This window comes from Bos taurus, chromosome 7, assembly GCF_002263795.3.
Source record: "Bos taurus isolate L1 Dominette 01449 registration number 42190680 breed Hereford chromosome 7, ARS-UCD2.0, whole genome shotgun sequence".
Taxonomy (NCBI): domain Eukaryota; kingdom Metazoa; phylum Chordata; class Mammalia; order Artiodactyla; family Bovidae; genus Bos; species Bos taurus.
In genome coordinates this window covers 107,837,988-107,861,247 of record NC_037334.1, presented here as the reverse complement: position 1 = coordinate 107,861,247, position 23,260 = coordinate 107,837,988, and the positions used below count along the sequence as shown (strand labels likewise).

The window sequence follows — 23,260 nt, the reverse complement described above, 5'->3', positions numbered from 1 at the left end:
ATACTTTGGCCACCTGATGCGAAGAACTGACTAATTTGAAAAGACCCTGATGCTGGGAAAGATTGAAGGCGGGAGGAGAGGGGGATGACAGAGGATGAGATGGTTGGGTGGCGTCACCGACTCGATGGACATGGGTTTGAGCTTAATGCGGGAGACAGTAGAGGACAGGGAGGCCTGGTGTGCTGCAGCCATGGGGTGGCAAAGAGCAGGACACAACTGAGCGACTGAACAACAACCCAAAAAGGTTTGATGAGAAAGAGAAAAAAACTAATGAAAGCTGGAGTAACCCAGGAAAGTTTCCTAGAAATGGCAAGATATGAGCTAAGATTTGAATAATCATGATTTAGATTATAAAAGATCAAAAAGGAAATGTATTTCAGGAAGCAATATAGAGAAAATAAGTGAATAAGGGGTAAAGTAAGAAAGAAATGTCTCCAAAATCGAGCTGAATGTTGCAAACAGTGGCATGCCGATTGATCTCTTGCTCTTCTAAAGTTAAGGAGACTAATAAGGCTCCAACCCCTTAGTCACTGGTGTTAAGGCCAAACGACAAAGTCATGAACGTGAGTATTAAATGATTACCTTGCTGGTGCTAGTTATACAAGTGTGTTCGGTTTGAAAAATTTCCTAAAGCTCAGCATCCGTGATTTGTGTACTTTTCTATATGTATGTTACAGTTAATTAAAAGAGAGAAATATAGATTTTAATATGGAAGCTAGGTATAAAATAGGTTGATGAGAGCAAAAATATAAAAAAAGACATAAGAAGGAAAATTAATAAGTCATTATAGCTATACAGCTTGAGAAATGAGGATCTATCATTGACAATGTCAGTGAGAGGTAAAAAGGTACCAGGCTTGACCTGATAAATGAATTTAAGGAAGAGACAGATGATACAGGACAAGTTTAAGACTTTTATAAGAAATGAAGATAATATCAAAAGAAATGGAAGAATGACAATATGGAGCTACTTTAAAGAAAACACCTTCATTTCAGCAGGAAATAAATGCTTAGGTAAAGCATCAAGGCTAGAAGACACAAATCTGAGAGTCAAGTGCTTAAAAGTGATCAAACTAAGACTGAATGTTGACAGAAAAGCAGATCATTAAGGACAAAGCCCATGAGAATCTGTCAGTGGAGGAACTGGAGGAAAAAAGCCAAAGGGTAGAAATTAGGTAGGCAGAAGAATAAAAGAGGTTTGACAGTTACAGACACTGAGATTTAAAAAAAGAAGTTGTTAGCAATGTCAAATGTCAGAGAGAGATACGAAAACTGCAGAAAGTCATTATTAGAATATTCAGGTAAAGCCATCATAGTAAAAGAAGTACTTCAGAAGCTCCTACCGCCAATAACAAACAAAAAGAACAAAAGATCGTTAAGGAAAAAAACAAAAATTTAAACACATCATCAGCAAGTAAAGGAGTACAACTTCAGGCCACAAGCTTCACTACACGGTTTCAAAGGGAAAAAAAGGGAAAGTCCTGGCACTCTAGGCAGCATGCAAATGTGCCCCAAAACTACCCAACTTCTAGAAGAAATCCTGAGGAGTCACACTGGATACCCCAACATGAAAAGAGGCAGCAGAGACCAAATAGGCCCACCAAGGGAAAAATCAAGAGAACAAAGAAGCAAGCTTCTCTGGACCAAGACAGGACCTCAGAAAAAATGCGAGGGCAGCCTTGCCTTGCCATTTACCAGGGCCCTGTGAAGAACTGGTGGATGAGGTGAAACCCAGGAGTGCAGGATGGTTAGTGGACTCTCAGGAGACAGAGAGTCTCTCAGGGCTCCACACAAGGCCAAACTCAGTCCCAGCCCATACCACCCCAGCCCTCAGTCACCAGGCTTATATCACAAATAAGCCAAAGTCAAAAGTGAGACCTTTTCATCTCATGGACAGAGGAGTATAGTGCGCTACAGACCACGGGCTGCAAAGAGCTGAACACAACTGAGCGACTGAGCACGCAAAAGGAAAGCCTGGCTTCTGATCCAGGTAACGTGGCAGAGGCCATCTTTCCCAGATCCGCCCCACCGAACACAGCTGTCAACACTGGGAATAGCAAAAGGGACAACCAAAGAAGAACTCTGAAAAGTCGGGGGAAAGGAGGTAGAGTCCTTTGGCCCCAGGCCTGGGAGAACGACAGAGGCAGAGGCAAGGTATCCTGGGCTCCCTCACCCAACAGGAGAAGGTGGTCTGTCCCTGGCTGCCCACCTGCTCGTCTGGGAACAAAAGGCCGTCGGTGAAGGCCAGCTCCCTGGGGATGCTACGGGGGTCCCTCTGGCAACATGGGGCCAGCCAGCACCAGCAAGACAGACAGACGGCGAGCCTCCTCAAAAATGAACAGCCAAGAGAGACAGTCTCCTTCCCATCAGGGCCCAAGAATCCCCCTTTCGGCCAAGAGAAAGGAAACACGGCAGGAAGAACCAGTGATGGGGACCCGGCCACAGCAAGAGCCCATAGCAGTCCTCTCCGCCCCACAGGCCCCACTGCCCCCAGAAACTCCGGAGCTGGTGCACGGAACTGGCCAGAGGGCTGAGCTGCAGTAGGAGGTCCCGTCCAGGAAGCCCCTGCTCCCTGCGAAGCTAGGGTGCTCCTCTCCTGCCCAGAGGTGGCAGGGCAGCAAGGGGCACAGGGAGGAAACCTGATCTCACTCCTTCCCTAACCAACCAACAGCCAGCAGCTCAGCCCAAGAAGAACGTCCTCTACTCCCTCAAGCAGCACCAGCAAGGACCAGCGGGAGCCCTCGTGACACCAGATCAAGCAAACAGAAGTGACAGCATGAAGACCCTGAAAACGAGCTGTCGCTGGAACCACAGCCCACGAGAACAGGCCAACGACTGCACGCTAAATCTAAACACCGATGGACTGCCTGTAAAAATAAAAGATTGAAATAGGCCCCAGAGTCTCCTAACCTAACAGACAAAACATTGAGGCTTCAGTTGAAACTCACGTGTCATATCAAGAACCAAGAAAAAAAAATTACAGTTGAAACAAGATAAACAACTAATACCAACATCAAGATGAATCAGATGTCAGAATTATCAGAAGAGGATTTTTAAATCCAACACCATAAGAAACTCTTCCACAATCAGTTATAAATTCTCTTAAAACAAATGCAAAACAATAGTTATAAATTCCCTTAAAACAACTGTAAAAATAGGAAATCTAAGCAAAAAAATAGAAGAAATTTTTTCAATATATGGACATTATAGAAACTAAAAATGCAATAATGGGAATAAAAAACCTCACTAGATGGGCTCAGGAGTAGACAACAGAGGATACAGTGAATGTAAGAATACAGGAATAGAATTCAATCAATCCAAACAGAAAGAGAAAACAAACAGAAAATAAGAATAATAATAAAGCCTTGGGGACCTGTGGTACAATAACAAAGACCCAACATTTGGGGACCTTCCCTGGCATTGATGTGGCTAAGACTCCACACTTCCACCATAGGGGCTGAGGGTTCAATTTCTGGTGGGAGAATAAGATCCCATATGCCATGCAGCCAAAAAATAAATAGTATTCTAAAGTCTTAAAAAAATGACCCAACATTTGTATCATCTTGAGTTCCAAAAGAAGAGGAGGCAGTAAGGCTGAAAAGAGTATTCAGAAAAATATGTGATTCTTCACAAGTCAGAAATCAAGACAGTGTTTTATCAGTAGAGGACAGACAACAGATCAAGAGGAGAGAGGAGAGAACCCACAAACAGACCCACACAAACATGTTCAACTGTTCTTAGACAAAGGCCCAGAAGCAAGTCAGCAAAAGAAAACAAGCCTTTTTAATAATGACACTGAAGCAACGAGGTAACTATAGGCTAAATAAAAGGGAACAAAATGAACCCTGACCTAACACCATACACAAAAATTAATTCAAAAGAATCATAAACTTAAAACATAAAACTGCAAAACTTTCAGAAAAAAGAAAACAGAAGCAAAATCTTCAGGATCTTAACCTAGGCAGAGTTCTTAGACTTCAAACAAAATACACAATCCAAAAAAGGAAAAAATTGATAAACTGGGCTCATCAAAAGTAAAAAGGTTGCCCTGTGAAAGTACATGTGAAGATGAGAAAAAGACAAGCCATAGACTGGGAGAAAATTGTGCAAACCACGTATCTGACAGAGAACTAGTACCTAGAATTCATAATCTCTCTCAAAATTCAACATTTAAAAACAACAATCCAACTAGAAAATGAGAAGATGACAGACATTTCACAGAAGAGGGTATAAAAATGGCAAATGAACACATGAAAGGGTGTTCAACATAAGCCAGCCCCTGGGGAAACACAGTCAAACCACAGTGGGATACACTTCACACCTATCAGAATGGCTAAATAAAACATGGCAAGACCAAATGCCTGTATGGATATGGAAAAACTGGGTCGCTGATTTGCGACTGGTCAGCAGACAAGAAGTGGTACAGCCACTCCAGTTTCTGATCAAACTTTAATTCAACACCGTATGACCCAGCCATTGCACTCTTGGGCATTTATGCATAGAAATGAAAACACATCCACAAAAAACCTGTACCCAAGTGTTCACAGCAGCTCCATCTGGAAAAGCCAAAAGCTGGAATCGGCACAGAGACCCTTCAACTGGTGAATGCATACAGTGGAATACTACCCACGTTAAAGGGGAGCAATCTCTTGACACAGACAGCAACTTGGATGAATCTCTAGGAATCCTGGTAAACAAAAAAGTCAACCCGACAGTTATATACTCTATGATTCCATTTATATATAACATTCTTGAAGTAAAAAATCTTCGGAAAACAACAGATTAGGGGTTTAGAGTTTATGCCATGGTTTAGGGTTTAGAGTAAGCGTGGTTATAGAAGGAGAATACCAAGGATACCAGAAGTAGTGCTGGAACTGTTCAGTATCTTGGTGGTAGTGCCGGATAGGTCAATCTAGACTGGTAATAAAACACTATAGAGCTTAACAGACACACAGCAAAGGAGTGCAATTACAACTGGAGAAATATATGAATAAGGTCAGTGGATTATGTCAATGTTAATACGCTGGTTGTCATAGTTTTACTAAATTTTACTAAGAGGGGAAATGGGACCAAATATAAAAGGATTATTATTTCATATGATTGCATATTAATCTACAATTACCTTCAAAGTTTTTAAAAAAGTAATGCCGGACCTCAAACTATTGGTTGGGGGAAGAATAATAACGTGGAGAGCATGTCACAAACTTAGGTACTTTCTTCCACAAGTCACAGGGCAGAGATGCCTATGTCAACCACAAAGAAGGCAAAAAAAGAAAAATATAAGGAAATTATACAGTCATGTTGCAGACAAAAATTACGAAGAAAGACACAGCGCAGGTGGGGGTATAATACAGACTTCTTTGTAATCTAAGTTCCGACTGGGCAAGGAATAACTCTGCTCTCTTCCCTCACTAAGCTCTTCAGTGCTTGAAACTGTGCCTTGCATGCTGCTGCTGCTAAGTCACTTCAGTCATGTCCAACTCTGTGTGACCCCACAGACGGCAGCCCACCAGGCTCCCTCGTCCCTGGGATTCTCCAGGCAAGAACACTGGAGTGGGTTGCCATTTCCTTCTCCAATGCATGAAAGGGAAAAGTGAAAGTGAAGTCGCTCAGTCGTGTCCGACTCTTAGCGGCCCCGTGGACTGCAGCCCACCAGGCTCCTCCGTCCATGGGATTTTCCAGGCAAGAGTGCTGGAGTGGGGTGCCAATGCCTTGCATAGTACACAATAAAAATCTGGTACATGAACTAACTGGTTGCGTCTCCCCTGCCTTATACACACATCTCCACATGCCCTACAATCCACACTTAGCCCTCTTAATTCTTTAGGATACTCAATGATTCTAGATATTAATTCTATCATTACTTGTAATACTAAGTATTACGTTTACAACCCTGATCTATACTATAGGTTAGAATTCAAATCCCTTTGCCTGGTAATCCAAGATGGTCTCAGATCGCCTTCCACCCTCAAAAGCAGCACCACAACTTACTACCTATGGTCTCTGAGTGTCTCACAATCATACCTCTCTGCCTTTGGAGATGTTCTTCCTTCAGTCTAAATGTTTTTGTCCCTTGTCCACCTGGAGAATTACCAACAACTAAATTGTAAAGCCATTTTTCTCTATGAAACCTTCTCTGACCATCCTTACAACCATCACTACCCAGGACAATTTAGGTGTTCCTTTTTCTCAGCTCTCAGGGATCATGTATGCACATGTGATTAATATAACACTTCTCACAGTATAATTATTTATTCAGGTGTATCTCTCCCATCATACTATGATCTACATGAAAATAAGAATATTACATATTTTCATCTTTCTATCACGGGGGCTAATATTACTACTCATATGCAATAGGCATTCAATTTATCAAATAATTGCAAGAGCGAATTCATTTTTTAAAAAGATTTATAAATGAGATTTTAAAACAAAAATTCCTATAATTTAGTGGATACTAAGCACAAATCGGGGCTTCCCTGGTAGTTAAGTCATGAAAGAATCTACCTGCAAAGCAGAAGACTCAAGTTTGATACCTGAGTTGGGAAGATCCCATGAAGAAGGAAATGGCAACCCACTCCAGTATTCATGCCTGGAGAATCCCATGGACAGAGGAGCCTGGTGGGCTGCAGGCAGGGTGTCACAAGAGTTGGACATGACTTAGCAACTACACCACCACCAACTACAAGTCAGGCAGAAATAGAGTAATATACAAAAGGACATGCATGTTATTAGCAAAGATGTTCATTTTAAAATACCATCTTTTTAAAAGGTAAAACTAATAAAAATCCTAAAAAACTACTGACTTTTAGACTTATTTAAATCTTTCTTATTTAATGGTATTCAGTTTGGTATTTAGGATAGAGTAAGTTATCTCGAATTTTCAATTCACCATAAATAGTGATTAAAGACTTTAAAAGAACCATTAAAAGTTGCCATATTTTCAAAAATTAGAATTTCATTCTGTATAAAATACATCTATAAATATATACTGCTTAGACAAAAACTGACATTATTAAACAGCAAACTATGAAATACCTAGTTTCTTTGGGAGGACAATGGAATTCCAATGGCATATTTTATAAGGATGTGTGTAAGTATCTAAAATGCCTCCTGATTTTCAACTTTTGGCTTCACAACTGGCAATGTGTTTTTTTTACATCCTCTAAATACACAGATGAAAATAATGTTTTTATATAGCATAAGGAAATTTTAATCTGTATTTAATACTTCCTTTGAAGTAAGGGGAATTTATTTTAACACAGATGGTATATTGTAGTCAAAAATATTTCCTTAAATATTTCCTTCTTAACACTGAAAAAAAATCAAATATACCATGGAAGATATGCTTATTTAGAAAAATCAAAAGATAAGTGAATAAAAGCTGTGTAAAGAATCAGGAAGCCTTTCATCCTTCACCCAAGACAGATGTTCACAAGCTAGAAGAAATTTAACAGAGTTTGAATCTATAATCCTTAATTAATAAAACCCATCAAATCAGTTTATGATTCAAGTTACTTTATCAGAATATGTTTGCTCATTGATAAAGACTATAAAACCATTAACCAAAGAACAAAAATAATTACTTAACGGTATTTCTTACCTTTCATATGCTTCAATACTGACAGAAGTCAGACTATCTGAGCAGAATTTTAAGCTGCTTGCAGTAAGACAGAAAAAAAGTCACAAAAAGCCACCGAGTGTGCAAGTAAGAACCACAGTCACAAACCAAAAGCTGACCTCACGTGAATACAGAACAGGGTGCTTCTTCAGAAGCAGTTAAGCAGGCAGAAATGAATGATCACCAGAGTTTAACTACAAAGACAACATCATTCATTACCAGTTAATATATACTGACCTTGACTGCCTTTCAGATATGGATCCTAAAACTTCTCCTACACTTTCCTTATTTCAAAGTGTCCCTTTAGATTAATTCAAAATAAACGGTGCTTTTTTCTTGCTGGCTTTTAAACTTGTATACCTGTGATGGATTCATTTTGATATTTGGCAAAACTAATACAATTATGTCAAGTTTAAAAATAAAATAAAATTAATTAAAAAAAAATAAAAATAAAATAAAATTTAATTGTTTCCTGGTTTTTTAATTGCAGTATAACTGCTTTACAATGTTGTTAGTTTTTGCTGTACAAGGTGAATCAGCTATGTACAGCCCCTCCCTCTGAGCCTCCTCCCACTCCACCCAACCCTTAGGTCACCACAGAGCAGGCGCTGAGCTCCCCGTGTTACACAGCAGCTTTCCACTAGCCATCTATTTTACACACCGTACTGTACACATGTCAGTGCATCCAACTGAAACTGCAGGAGATTAGCAGACCGCCTGCTGGAACAGCATTAACAGACAAGGATGTTTCATTGAGAGAGAATACTGAATAAATTTCTGTTTATTGATTATGCCAAAGCCTTTGACTGTGTAGATCACAATAAACTGTGGAAAATTCTGAAAGAGATGGGAATACCAGACCACCTGACCTGCCTCTTGAGAAACCTATATGCAGGTCAGGAAGCAACAGTTAGAACTGGACATGGAACAACAGACTGGTTCCAAGTAGGAAAAGGAGTACGTCAAGGCTGTACATTGTCACCATGCTTATTTAATTTATATGCAGAGTACATCATGAGAAACGCTGGGCTGGAAGCAGCACAAGCTAGAATCAAGATTGCCGGGAGAAATATCAATAACCTCAGATATGCAGATGACGCCACCCTTATGGCAGAAAGTAAAGAGGAACAAAAGAGCCTCTTGATGAAAACGAAAGAGGAAAGTGAAAAGGTTGGCTTAAAGCTCAATATTCAGAAAACGAAGATCATGGCATCAGGTCCCATCACTTCATGGGAAATAGATGGGGAAACAGTGGGAACAGTGTCAGACTTTATTTTTCTGGGCTCCAAAATCACTGCAGATGGTGACTGCAGCCATGAAATTAAAAGACGCCTACTCCTTGGAAGGAAAGTTATGACCAACCTAGACAGCATATTCAAAAGCAGAGACATTACTTTGCCAACAAAGGTCCGTCTAGTCAAGGCTATGGTTTTTCCAGTGGTCATGTATGGATGTGAGAGCTGGACTGTGAAGAAAGCTGAGAGCCGAAGAATTGATGCTTTTGAACTGTGGTGTTGGAGAAGACTCTTGAGAGTCCCTTGGACTGCAAGAAGATCCAACCAGTCCATTCTAAAGGAGACCGGTCCTGGGTGTTCTTTGGAAGGAATGATGCTAAAGCTGAAACTCCAGTACTTTGGCCACCTCATGCAAAGAGTTGACTCACTGGAAAAGACTCTGATGCTGGGAGGGATAGGGGGCAGGAAGAGAAGGGGACGACAGAGGATGAGATGGTTGGACGGCATCACTGACTCGATAGACATGAGTTTGGGTAAACTCTGGGAGTTGGTGATGGACAGGGAGGCCTGGTGTGGTGCGATTCATGGAATCTCAAAGAGTTGGACACGACTGAGCAACTGAACTGAACTGAATAAATTCTGTGTGAGGTTATAAACAAATGAACAAAATGTTCGCTTTGAAATTAACTTTTTTTTTTTCATTTTAAAAATGTATTTGAAATACTGATATTTAAAATTATTTGGGCAGAGCAGGATTATTAACAGATTTTTTTGTGTGTTTTAAGCTAAACCAACAAGTATTTATTGAGTAATCATAGGAGTGATATTGTTAGGGATGCAAAGATAAATAAAATCCTGGATTACTGGCCTTCAAACAAGTTACGATGTATTAAGAACAAATGCAAGGAAGCCTGGCTCTGTGGTAAAGAATCCACCCTCCAGGCAGGATGCAGGTTCAATCCCTGGGTTGGGAAGATCCCCTGGAGAAGGAAATGGAAACCCATGCCAGTATTCTTGCCTGGAAAATCCCATGGACAGAGGAGGCTGGAGGGCTACAGTCCAAGGGGTTGAAAAAGAGCTGAACCTATTTGCCAGCATATTCCTCAGTGCCGGGAATACCAAAATGCATAAAATTACAGCCCCTAGTCTCAAGAAGCTCACCACCTACTAGGCATAACAAACAGGGAAACAAACAAATGCCATACAGGATTAAACCGGTTCACAAACACAGGTCGGTTATAAGCTCAGTGGGGATACATCCAGAGACCATCAGCGAAGCCTTCACAGAATATGAAAGCCTGAGGTACAGCTGAGAAGAGCACTCAAAAAAAAACATCATTTCACAATCATAGGTGTGTCATGCTGTACACCTTAAACTCATACAATGCTGCATATCAATTATATCTCATTAAAGCTAGAAAAACTATCGTTAATTTAAAAAAAGAAAATCAAAAAAAAATAAAAAAAGAAAATCCCTGGCAAGCCTTGAGGAATAGTCATGAAAGGAGCGCAAGTACACGCACGTCTCTCTGCAAAGGTGTGCGTAGGAGGAGGCTTTGGAAACACTCCTGGGTTGAAATCCTAACTTAACACGTCATAGCTGAGTAACTGTGCATTTTAATTAACCTCCTAAAAGATCTTATCTTTAAAATAGGGACAGTAATACTGAGTTTGCAGGGTTGTTGTGAAGATCAGAAGAGATGTATTTAATATGCAAGGCTTTGGAGAGATATTAAGAAGCAGTCATTGCTAAGAAATCATGAGAGACAAAGCTATACAAAGAACATGGAAGAGCAGGTGATGGAAGAGGGCTCCTTTCTAAACACAAGTCTGAACACAAGCAAAGACAGCAGGTGGGAAAGTGGAGACCACGTGTGTGAACCACGGCTACTCTGAAGGAAAACGGGAACAAAAGGTTAAAAGGATCAAGTATGGCCCCACGGCATACAAATCAGTATGTCCCAACTTATGAAAATATAAGTTATCTAGGTTCAGTTCAGTTCAGTCGCTCAGTCGTGTCCGACTCTTTGTGACCCCATGGACCGCAGCACGCCAGGCCTCCTTGTCCATCACCAACTCCCAGAGTTCACTCACACCCATGTCCATTGAGTTGGTGATGCCATCCAACCATCTCATCCTCTGTCGTCCCCTTCTCCTCCTGCCCTCAATCTTTCCCAGCATCAGGGTCTTTTCAAACGTCAGTTCTTCTCATCAGGTGGCTAAAGTACTGGAGTTTCAGCTTCAGCATCAGTCCTTCCAGTGAATATCCAGGACTGATTTGCTTTAGGATGGACTGGCTGGATCTCCTTGCAGTCCAGGGGACTCTCAAGAGTCTTCTCCAACACCACAGTTCAAAAGCATCAATTCTTCGGCACTCAGCTTTCTTTATGGTCCAACTCTCACATCCATACATGACTACTGGAAAAACCATAGCCTTGACTAGTTATCTAGGTACCTCTTGACTTTTAACTCTTCCTATATGATCAATTATTATAAAAGAGTTCAATTTTCAAATTAAGGCCAATTTTTTTTTTCCTTTCAAAGAGAGTTACAATGTAGGGAGAAATAAAAAATAATTTCTCTCACAGAACGTTTCCGGTTTCCACTGAACAATTTAATCCCTGTTCCATATCCCAGACTCTTGAACCAAAAGTCTCAACCTTCTCTGGTCCCTTATTTTTTTCAGGTTTTATCTGAACCAATTCTAGCTCTAATTTCAACACCTCAACAATACACTGGTCTAAACTGCAGGTCGAATCATTACCGTGGTTGCCTAGGGAAGGTATCTGTCTTTTTGCTCAGGGTCTCAATGAAAGACTTTCATCCATTCATTTATTTATCCAATAAGTACTTCTAAAAAATCTACAATACGCCAGACGCTGAGTGAGGTCCTGAGCACCGAGATAAGAAAAGTTCTGGCCACAGCCTCGGGAAGTTTACAAGAAGAAAGGAAGAGCTCTAACATCAAACAGTGACTGCTCTAAGGAATCCCTGTACCAAGTGCAATAAAAACACAGACGCACAACAGAGTCCTGGCTGAAGTAAAAGGAAGGAAAAGCCTTCACAGACAGCCCCAGGACATTCAGAGCAGTGCTTTCCTCATTGCCACTTTCTTCCTTTCCTCCAACCAAAATATGACTCTCCCCACCTGGAAAATATTGCTAAAATCTTACCTCCTACTTTCTCCCCGCAAATCTCCACTTGTTCCTAAATGCCGTGTAATGCTTAAAGAAAACCAACCAAATCTGTGAAATGCAAAAGCCAGCAAGGAAGGAAGGAAGACAACAGCGACTGCAGGCCAGTCCTACGCAAGCACCAGAGGGAGCAGGTACCGAGGTCTCTTCTCGTGCTTAGCTCTGCTGGCCTCTACGCACTTGCTTATGTGTCACCAGCATTTCAGTCTACTTCCCCCTTGAAACTGTGCATTTTTCAAAGATGAAAACATAGGCTGCTACAGCCTTATAATGCCCACAGCAATTACATACACCTTCCTAAGGAAAAACAACTGGTTATGAGCTGGGAGTGGGCCATGGTGGATGGGGGAGTAATTCCTGCAGATTTCTGTTGTTTTAAGCAAACTTTAATTGCCAGCTGGTGCCTACCTGCCAATGCAGGAGATGTAAGAGACACAGGTTTGATCCCTGGGTCCAGAAGATCCCCTGGAGGAGGGCATGGCAACCCACTCCAGTATTCTTGTCTGGGAAATCACACAGACAAAGGAGCCTGCCGAGCTACAGTCAGTGGGGCCACCATGAGTCAGACACGACTGAAGCTACTTAGCACACACACACGTACACCAGTGGGTTGAATACAGCATAAATCTCCTAGCTCTTTTTTTTTTTATCTTTAACTTAATGCAACCAAATGTAAAAACTTCAGCAAATGTGTACTTAAAGCTGGAATGATTAAAAAAATAAAAACTCAGAATAAACAATTTTATCTCCAACAACTTTAGAGAACTGAAAGGAAAAAGTAAATTGCAAATAAACTTTGAATGAATAATGTTCCATGAAACCAGGGAAGTCTCAAGAAAGGTATTAAACATACATAAACTACATATTATAAAAGAAAATATAGATAAATCATGAAAAACAAAAAAGGTGGGGACTGTTCAAGATTAAGAGAATAAAGATTTAAGACTCAAATGCAATGTATGAAACCCAATTGAATCTTGAATCCAAAAAACTAAAAAAAAAAAAAATGTTCAGGGACAACTCGGGATATACGTATATGAAACATTACATTAGACATATTCTTAAACTAATGTTAATTTTCTTAAATACTGACATCACAATCATGCAAAAAATTATCCATATTCTTAGGAAATACATGCTTAATTTTATATACTGTAATATAATGTAAGAGATATATGTAATATATTTTCAAGTGGTTTTTAGAATATATAAATGCATAAAGAGAGAACATGTAGCAGCATGCTGGGGTGAGCAGACGCAGATGAATGCAGTGTGGGTGCTCACCGCCCTGCACGGTCACTTTCCTCCGCAGCACTGAGCACTTTCAGAATGAAATCCTGAGGGGGTGACAGCACGCGGGGCTGCCGGCTGAACACACGCGCCAGAGGTAAAGGCAGCGCTAGTATCCGCCAACGGTAAACCCGGCGCGGTGATCCTGGGCAGCTCAGGGGCCCACCGTAGGTCTCAGCTAAGCTAGAAGGGGAGGAAGTGGATGACCTCTAAGGTAACCTTCCAGCTAAAAGCCCCATCACTCCACTACTTCTTCTCAGGTCTAAAATTCAAAAGATAACCAGATATGAAGACACAGGACTGTCAAAAAAAACATTTAAAACAGCTAGCCAAATGCCTGGCACATAGAACACAGACAATAAGTATTAACTCCTCTCTTTTGAAAATATTGTAAAACTTCTTCAGCAAAAAAAAAAAAAGATATGACTAATTAACTTATAAAATAAGTAACACAAAATTCGAACGATCTACTTTAATATCTATTCAATTTCTACTGAATTAAAAACTGTCAATGTGAGCCACAAATAAAGCAAAACAGAGTATTAACTAGTACATGTAACAAATTTGTCAGATGCTTTTATTTCCAGCACTAATGCTATTTGTAGCATTATAATTACTTTCCCTTTTGGAAAAACAACCAATCCTTGAGGTAAGGGGAAAGATAATAAACTAAAAAGATTCTGTACCTGATGCTAGCATCCACACAGTTGCTCAAAACCCAAAAATCATCCTTGAGTGTGTTGTCTCTTTCCACACCAAAAATACCCATAGATTTTTTTTTTAAAGGAATCTCAAATTCATCCATCTCCCTCTTGTTGCCAGCATCTTAACAGGGCACCACTCTCTCTCACCTTAGCTCCTAAAATTGTCAGCTTTTACCTTCAGCCCACTCAGTCCATTCCTCACATAGTAGCTAGAATGATGATTTCGTTTAAGGACACAACGAACGACATGCCAAACCCTTCAAAACTCTGAATATTTCTGTAACCTCTTCCTACCTATCTTGGTCTCTCCCACTATGTCAGCCACACTGAAGTTTTTTCTGTTCCTCAAATTCACCAAGCTCTTTCCTCCAAAGTTTGTGTACCCTCTATTTCTTTTTTTTCTTTTTTTCCACTCAGCTTTATTGAAATATTATTGGCATCCAACATACGTAAGTGTGACTTCTACACTGTGACGATTAGATGCACGCGTACACTGTGAGGACTGTCACAAGGCCGGTTAACACAGAGATACCTTCACATAATAACAGCTGTGTTTGTGTAGCGGGGGTCATATTTCAAAACTACTCTCTTGAAAATTTTCAAGCATACAACATTTTTAATTAAAGTCGCCATGTTCTACATGAGATCTTACTCATACAGAACAATACAGAACTTACTCATCTTATACCTAGCAGTCTGTACTCTGACCAGCATCTCCCTATTTCCCCTACTTCTCAGCCTCTGGCAACTACAATTCCACTCTATTTCTACGCGTCTGGCGTTTTAAAATTCCGCAGAAAAAAGCAAGCGCACACAGCATCGCTGTGTCTGACTTACTTCACCCTTCTACTCCTTCTAATGAGAACGCTTCCACCACCAAAACCATCACCACCGCCGCCCTCCCACACAGCCTCCGGGAAACAGCTCCTTCTCATACACAGGTTTCCCCTTCAATACCAACTCCTCAGAGGAGCTTTTTGTGACTCTGCTATCTGAAGTGGCTCCTGAGACCATATCTCCAAGTCATTTGCTTCCCTTCAAAAAATATTTACTGCAATTCATAATTATTTTGCCAGTTTATTTTTTTTACCTGTCCCAATTTCTAGAATACGGGCTTCCCTGGTGTCTCAGCAGCAAAGAATCTGCCTACAATGCAGGAGACCTGGGTTTGATCCCTGGGTTGGGAGGATCCCCTGGAGGAGGGCATGGCAACCCATTCCAGTATCCTTGCCTGGAGAATCCCATGGACAGAAGAGCCCGGCGGGCTGCAGCACATGGGGTCACAAGAGTCTGACATGACTTAGTGACTAAACCACCACCACCACCAACAATAACCTCAAGAATATAAGCTATAAAGACAGGATATCCAATTTATCCATCATTATATCCCCAGAATCAAGAAATTCTCTGATCCTTAAACAGAAGTCTATTACTGTACATTAAATGAATAAATAAAACAGTAAATGAATATAGGACTATGTTAAAATAATGGACTACTAATGCTATTAGTAGAAATACAAAAACCAGAAGGAGAAATAAGTGTATGAGAAGAAAAATAAAATACATGGAGTTTGGTGCCACAGAGTTGAAAATAAGGGACAGATGAGCACCCAGGTCAGGGAAGAGATACAGACTGGGCTTCTGCTGATTGTGTTAGCTGAAAAAAAAAGAGTAATTACATCACAGATATTAATAGAATTCAGGATAAATGCCAAGCAAAAAAATTAGTAACACAAATATAAAATGATCACAGCTTGCCTAGGCAGGAGAACAATCTAACATAAAGAACACTATGAAATTAAGACAAGCCAAAACTGCTTCAGTTTGAGAGAGAAAAAAAAAATATATATATATACACATATATACACACACACATACATGTGTACACATGTATGTGTGTATATATATGTATATATATATATTTAGTAATTTACTAAGAAGAGTACAGTAATCCTACCTTACTACTATTCGTTGCTGGTCATATCTTAGCTAAAGTAGCAGATCCATGTTGAAGGACAATGCATTAGGGGTGAGGAAGACACTTGAGAAAACGAGCAGTGAAGTCTCAACGGGGAACGACCATAGGTCTATGCAGAAAACATGAGCTGCAAGAAGAGATTCAACGAGTCAGAACTGTTCCCTACGGACAGAAAGCTAAAAAATGGACACAAGGAGTATGGTGGGCTCCTACAGTTCACCAGGCTCACCACATTGAAAACCAGGATCTTCTGCTTACCTAGCTTGTCCATTCTCTGCTTCCTCTCTTCCCTTTCTTTCCACAACCTTCCCCGTGAGTAAAGCATTTTATCTTCTCCCCAACCTGTATCTTCAGTTTTGAAAAGGTAATTCATGTTTTTCCTCCATTTTCACAGCATGAAACCAATTTCAAGTTTGAAACATATTAGAAGAAGCAAAATTTTAAATATTTATATGTAATATGCTAAGAGATTACAGCCTAAGAAATAACTATGTAAGAAAAACTTAGTCAAAGGCTGAGAAGGTTTGGGAAGGATGCTCCTGGCAGACACCTACTTTCCCTGTCTAACATGAGCTCCAGCATGGCTGTTCTCTCAATCCTTGAAGCTAGGAGAACCTCTAAGATGTTCCTTGGCCGTTGACTCTCTTCTCTGTCGCTGATGTTGAAATCTGAGGTTTACACCCCCATCACAGTTTCTGACTTTTTGTCTCATGCCTCCGTATTTCTAACTTTGACTTCTTGGTTTATAACCAACTCTTTTCTTTCAAGCGTCTCTTTTTTGTTTGCCTATTCTATATATCCTGTCATCTCCCCTGCCCCCTTCACCTTCACATGAATCACGTGAAACATACAGATGTTACCAATAAACATCTCAACCTTGGCTCAGATGGTAAAGAGCCTGACTCAGTAGAGCAGACCCGGGTTCAATCCCTGGGTCGGGAAGATCCCCTGGAGAAGGGAATGGCAACCCACTGCAGAATCCTTGCCTGGAGAATCCCATGGACAGAGGAGCCTGGAAGGCTACAGTCCATGAGGTGGCAAAGAGTCAGACACAACTGATTGACTAACATACATACTTCAACCGATAAATAACATTACTCCTTTCTTCCTGGTCAGGAAACTAACCAAACACAGTACATCAGGAATATCTTCTAAGTCCCCTACTCATCTAAGCTCTTGACCCGTTTCCAAAAGCATCCCTTCTTTGCCCCTCGATAAGCATTTCACTCCCAGATGTGGCAAGGGTCTCAATGCTTGAATGGGTTGGACATCTACATACAATCAAAGTATTATTATAATTCCTCTTCTTCCACTAAACTGTGACAAAATTAAAGACAGGGATTATTATCAGCATCTCACACATACAGTCAGCACCCTACACACACAGACAGCATCCCACATATACAGTCAGCACCCTACACATACAGTCAGCATCCCACACATAAGTCAGCGTCCCATACAGTCAGCACCCTACACACAGACAGCATCCTACACATACAGTCAGCACCCTACACATACAGTCAGCACCCTACACACAGACAGCATCCCACACATACAGTCACCATCGCACACAGTCAGCATCCCACACATACAGTCAGCACCCTACACATACAGTCAGCACCCTACACACACAGACAGCATCCCACACAGTCAGCACCCTACACACACAGACAGCATCCCACACATACAGTCAGCACCCTACACACACAGACAGCATCCCACACATACAGCCAGCACCCTACACATACAGCCAGCACCCTACACACACAGACAGCATCCCACACATACAGTCAGCACCCTACACATACAGTCAGCACCCTACACACACGACATCCCACACATACAGTCAGCACCCTACACACATAGACAACATCCCACACATACAGTTAGCACCCTACACATACAGTCAGCACTCTACACACACAGCATCCCACACATACAGTCAGCACCCTACACACACAGACAGCATCCCACACATACAGTCAGCACCCTACACACACAGTCAGCACCCTACACACACAGACAGCATCCCACATATACAGTCAGCACCCTACACATACAGTCAGCATCCCACACATAAGTCAGCATCCCAAACATACAGTCAGCACCCTACACACACAGACAGCATCCCACACATACAGTCAGCACCCTACACACACAAACAGCATCCCACACATACAGTCAGCACCCTACACAAACAGCATCCTACACATACAGTCAGAATCGCACACATAGTCATCACCCTACACATACAGTCAGCATCCTACACACACAGTCAGTACCCTACACACACATTCAGCATCCTACACATACAGTCAGTACCCTACATATACAGTCAGCATCCTATACATACAGTCAGCACCCTACATACACAGACAGCATCCTACACATACAGTCAGCATCACACACATACAGTCAGTATCCCACACAAACAGACAGATTCCTACACATACAGTCAGCATCCTACAGACTATAGTCAGCATCCCATATATACAGTCAGCATCCCACACATACAGTCAGCAAACTACACAGTCAGCACCCTACACATAGAATCAGCATCGCACACTTACAGTCAGCATTCTACACATACAGTCAGCACCCTACACATACAGCACCCTACAGAGTCAGCATCACACACTTACAGTCAGCATTCTACACATACAGTCAGCATTCTACACATACAGTCAGCAAACTACACATACAGTCAGCACCCTACATATACATTCAGCAAACTATACATACAGTCAGCACCCTACATATACAGTCAGCATCCCACACATACAGTCAGCACCCTACACACACAGACAGCACCCTACACACACAGTCAGTACCCTACATATACAGTCAGCGTCCAACACATACAGTCAGCGTCGCACATATACAGTCAGCACCCTACACACACAGACAGCACCCTACACACACAGACAGCACCCTACACATACAGTCAGCATAGCACACATACAGTCACCATCCCACACATACAGTCAGCATCCCACACAATACCTATAACATTACAGCCACCAAACAAGTGACTACCGAATGGTTAAATTCCAAGGTGAATATGACTTCCTCTGATTTGTACACTTGGTGTAAAGTAAGGCTTTAACAAGATTTGTAACAGTAAATGATAAAATCAATACTTGGTATTGATTAAGATAGTATTTTAGTATGAAAATTTTAATCATGACTTCTCTCTTAAACTGCTTTCAATAGAGTATCTTCAGTCTAACCTTCAATATTATAGTAAACAGTATTACTTATGGATTTCCAAGAAACAAAACTATAGTGAATGTGTCCCTAAGTGTACACATTACATATATCATCTAATTCCACTCAAACACAGACTTCAAAATTACTGGACAATTCATTTAATTAAAAGTTTTTTCAGCTTCTTGATCAGCAAAGGAACTTGAGAACTGTCTAGAATTCCATATTCTAGTCTCTCACTTTGACAAAGAAACATGACTTTCAAAGACCTAAGAACACAAAAGACAACTATTCAACTGGGACTTCATATCTGACATTGAGAAGTAGCAAACGTCTCACTTAAGGAAGTTAGTGAAAGTACCCATTTGTTACTTATGCGTCACTCTCTTAACTCAAGTCTTTTCTATAATCTTTACTGTTTAATAAAAATTCAATATTATTCCATGAAAAAGTCATATTTTCCACTTGAAATAGTTTGGGTTAAAAATAAGTAACAGCTTTCAGGGTAGTAGCTCTAAATGGAACATTTCCTTGTTCAAACAAACCCATGAGTAAAACTTACATTCCTTGTATTACTTCAAAGTTATTATTATCCTTACCAGAGCCCAGCAAAGGTTTCTACAGACAAGTGAAAATGTGTAATAATTACTTTCTAGTTCACCTTAATCATCCCCACCAACTTGGTCAACTGCACAGGCTACCATCTCTAACTCACACTCATAACCAAACACAGTTCCTATTCCCTGAAGGTGCTTCCCTTTGTGAGAGGACTAGGCTGACACGGGAGACAGACCCGGGGTGCAAAATAGAGACACACTCATTCTCAGGGCCACGGAAGTGTCTCCCTGCAGCTGCACGACCCTAAAAGTGAGCAGTGACGTAGGCTGTGTGTCCCGGTCTCTCTCTCGCCTCACCCTCGTCCTGGCCCTACTTCTCTTCTAAGCTTTACTTCTCCTGCTTCTCTAATCAGGGATGTCCCAATTCTGATAAACCAAAATCTAATTCTGACAAACCAAACATCTGAAATTAGGCAATGAATTCAGATTTCATTTTATATTCATTTAAAATCATGTTTTCAAAGAAAATTTCTTGTCCATGACGTCAGGTGAAAAATAGATTAGGTAGGAATAATCTATATACAATATATTATTATACAATATAATAATATACAATAAGGGCCTAAGTCTTAAAAAAAAAAAAAAAAAAAAGGAAGTTGCAGGCTTCCCTGGTGGCTCAATGGTTAAGAATCCACCTGCCAATGCAGCAGACACAGGTTCAATCCTGGTCCAAGAAGATCCCATGTATCACGCAGCACCTGGCCCGGTGTTTCACAGCTACTGAGCCTGTGCTCCAGAGCCCAGGAGCTGAAGCCACCGGGCCTGTGTGCTGCGAATGCTGAGCCCGTGCACTCCAGGGCCCACGCTCAACAGGAGAGCCACCGCAGTGAGGAGCCCAAGCGACGCAGTGAAGAGTAGTCCCACCGCCCAGTGAGAAAAGCCCCACGGCAACCAAGACCCCACGCAGCCAAGAGCAAATACATGTATTTCTTAAAAATGAAAACTGCATGTGTATGAGATTGACCTGTGTTGTCCTCGCTTCCAAGGAAATGGCAACCCACTCCAGTGTTCTTGCCTGGAGAATCCCAGGGACGGGGGAGCCATCTATGGGGTCGCACAGAGTCGGACACGACTGAAGCGACTTAGCAGCAGCACGGGGCTCGGTTGTGTCCAGCTCTTTGCAGCCCGCCAGGCTCCTCCATCCATGGAATTTCCCAGGGAAGAATACTGGAGCAGGCTGTGATCTCCAGGGGATCTTCCCGACCCAGGGGTTGAACCCGCGTCTCTTGCGTTTCCTGCGCTGGCAGGTGTATTCTTTACCACTAGCACCACCTAGGAAGCCCCCTTCCTTTGGGCAGCAGCGTTTCAGTTTCCTTCTGCTGAAGTACCCCTCTCGGTTGTCAATCTCTATAGTATGGGTGGCACCAATCATTTCCCACTCTTAAGTTCCTGGAAGAGGTGCAGGTAGACCAGGCATCCTGGTCTGGACCATCAGCATATTCCCTGCCCCAAGCAGTAGTTCAGGCATGAGCATGTGACCCAACTGGACCAATAAGACTCAATCGAAAAATTCTATAGGAACTAACCGGAAAGACAACTTTCAGCCGAGACTGCTCAACTAAAAGAACACAGTAAGTTCCTACTTGACAGTGAGCCAACCCAAAGAAGCACCAGGAGATGACAAGAAGAAAGAAAACTCTGAAAACATTCTGTGTCTAGCTTTAATCACACCTTTAGTTCACGGGAGTTCAGATGCAGCTGCTAGAATTCGGAGTTACTGCAGGGAAACGATTCTCTCTGCATTTCTCAAGTCCTTGCCCAGTCAGAGTCTCCTAAGGAAAAGGTCTACAAGGATAGCTTTGTACCAGACAGACTCAGAAATGCAAAGAGTAACTCCCTGAAGACAGGGACCTCCAACGAGCTTCAGAGAAATAAAGTCCTTTCCTTCCCTTCCCGGGTAGACATTCACTTACATTCTTTTCTTAATACATTTCTTATGGTACATCATACTTTTTACTCATATTGACCAATATTCTAGGTTAATAAATCTAAAGACACTTTACCTTTCTCCCCTCAGATCCGCTCAGTGAGTAATCTCTCTCCCTCTGCAGGGTGTTCTCAGCCCCATTAGTGTTTTGCACTTAGTAACATGAGGCAATAAACTGCTTCTGGTGGCTCAGTCGCTAAGTCGTGTCTGACTCTTGCGACCCCATGGACAGAGGAGCCTGGCAGCCCAAGGTCCATGGGATTCTCCAGGCAAGAAAACTGGAATGGGTTGCCATTTCCTTCTCCTGCATTTTAGGCAGATTCTTTACCAACTGAGCTACAAGGCTTACTTATTATTTTATGCAACAAACATTTGCTGGGAGGCTCCTAAGCTGTGTGTCACGCGTTTTTCCACACACACAAAACAGAGAGGTACACTCTAATATAGGGTAAGAAGTGACTGATCCATAATCAGCAAAACATCTAGTAAACTCACAGCTCTTGAAAATCAGACTGCTTGCCTACTAAGAATGGAACAGGAGGACACTTAGTAAAAATGCCAGGATGTTGGTACATTGCCTACTATGCCACAGTCTTCAGTAAGGCCCTTCAAAAACGCGGCACACTTTGAGTCAAGTCTTAATAAATGGAAAACCTTTTCAGTCTTTTACCGCAAATCCAAGATGGCTGATAATCTTGCAAATTACAATGCTGAAAATCAAATATCCCTAAACTAAAATCCGGCTTTTAACCACACAAAATAAAAGGTCAATAAAACACAAGCATCCTAGAGAAAGATGTATCAACGCCCTCGGAGCAGGGACAGATGAGTGCGCGCTGTTACTTCCAAGAAGTTGCTCAGAATGGCCTAGAGATGGGGGCCAAGATGAAGGCTGAGAAGCCTAGGACTTGCTTGATTTCAGATCTCATTACTACTGACACACTGAACTGGGAAATTCTTTGTCGTGGGAGACTGTTCTTTGCATGGCAGGATATTTATCAGCACCCTGGGGCACTACCTCTCCACGCCAGCAGTACCTGCCTACTCACCCCTCAACCCCCTATTGTGACAATAATAATGTCTGCAGACATCACTAAAGGCCCCTGAAGGGTTAAAAAAAAAAAGCCGCCTGTTGGAGACCCACTCACTGGGTTAGGGTGGCAGAGTTGTTTAGAGACATACCAGGCAACAGTTTGATCCAAATACCAGGATTTGGGCTTTGGGAACCTGGGAGAAGTTAATCAAATACAAATAAATCAAAAACTTACTAAGTTCATAAGAAAGCTGTATTGCCAAAGAAACTCCCAACAAAGCTTTGTTCTCCCTGGACTCCAACCTCTCATCAACAGTGAAGCGGCTCCTGAGGCCACGCAGCCCCCAGTAAGGGCATTCTTCTCAACACCCATCTTGGCCGTGACCAGGAGGAAACACGACAACGACCTTCTCAGGGGGAGAAAACGGACAGACGCATTGGCTAACCAAAAATCT

At 41.7% G+C, this 23,260-nt stretch overlaps 1 protein-coding gene across 2 annotated transcripts in view; it reads right to left on the bottom strand.

Moving 5' to 3' along the window:
- The window catches only part of FER (FER tyrosine kinase), a 457,173-nt gene that overhangs the window by 423,139 nt on the left and 10,774 nt on the right, over positions 1–23,260 (bottom strand). Inside the window, exon 2 of one of the 2 annotated variants that reach the window (XM_024994406.2) lies at positions 16,001–16,148. The exons of the other annotated variant lie outside the window; for it this stretch is intronic. The gene's annotated coding sequence lies outside the window, so the exon portion shown is untranslated. The remainder of the gene's footprint in view (positions 1–16,000; positions 16,149–23,260) is intronic. 2 annotated transcript variants of the gene reach the window in all.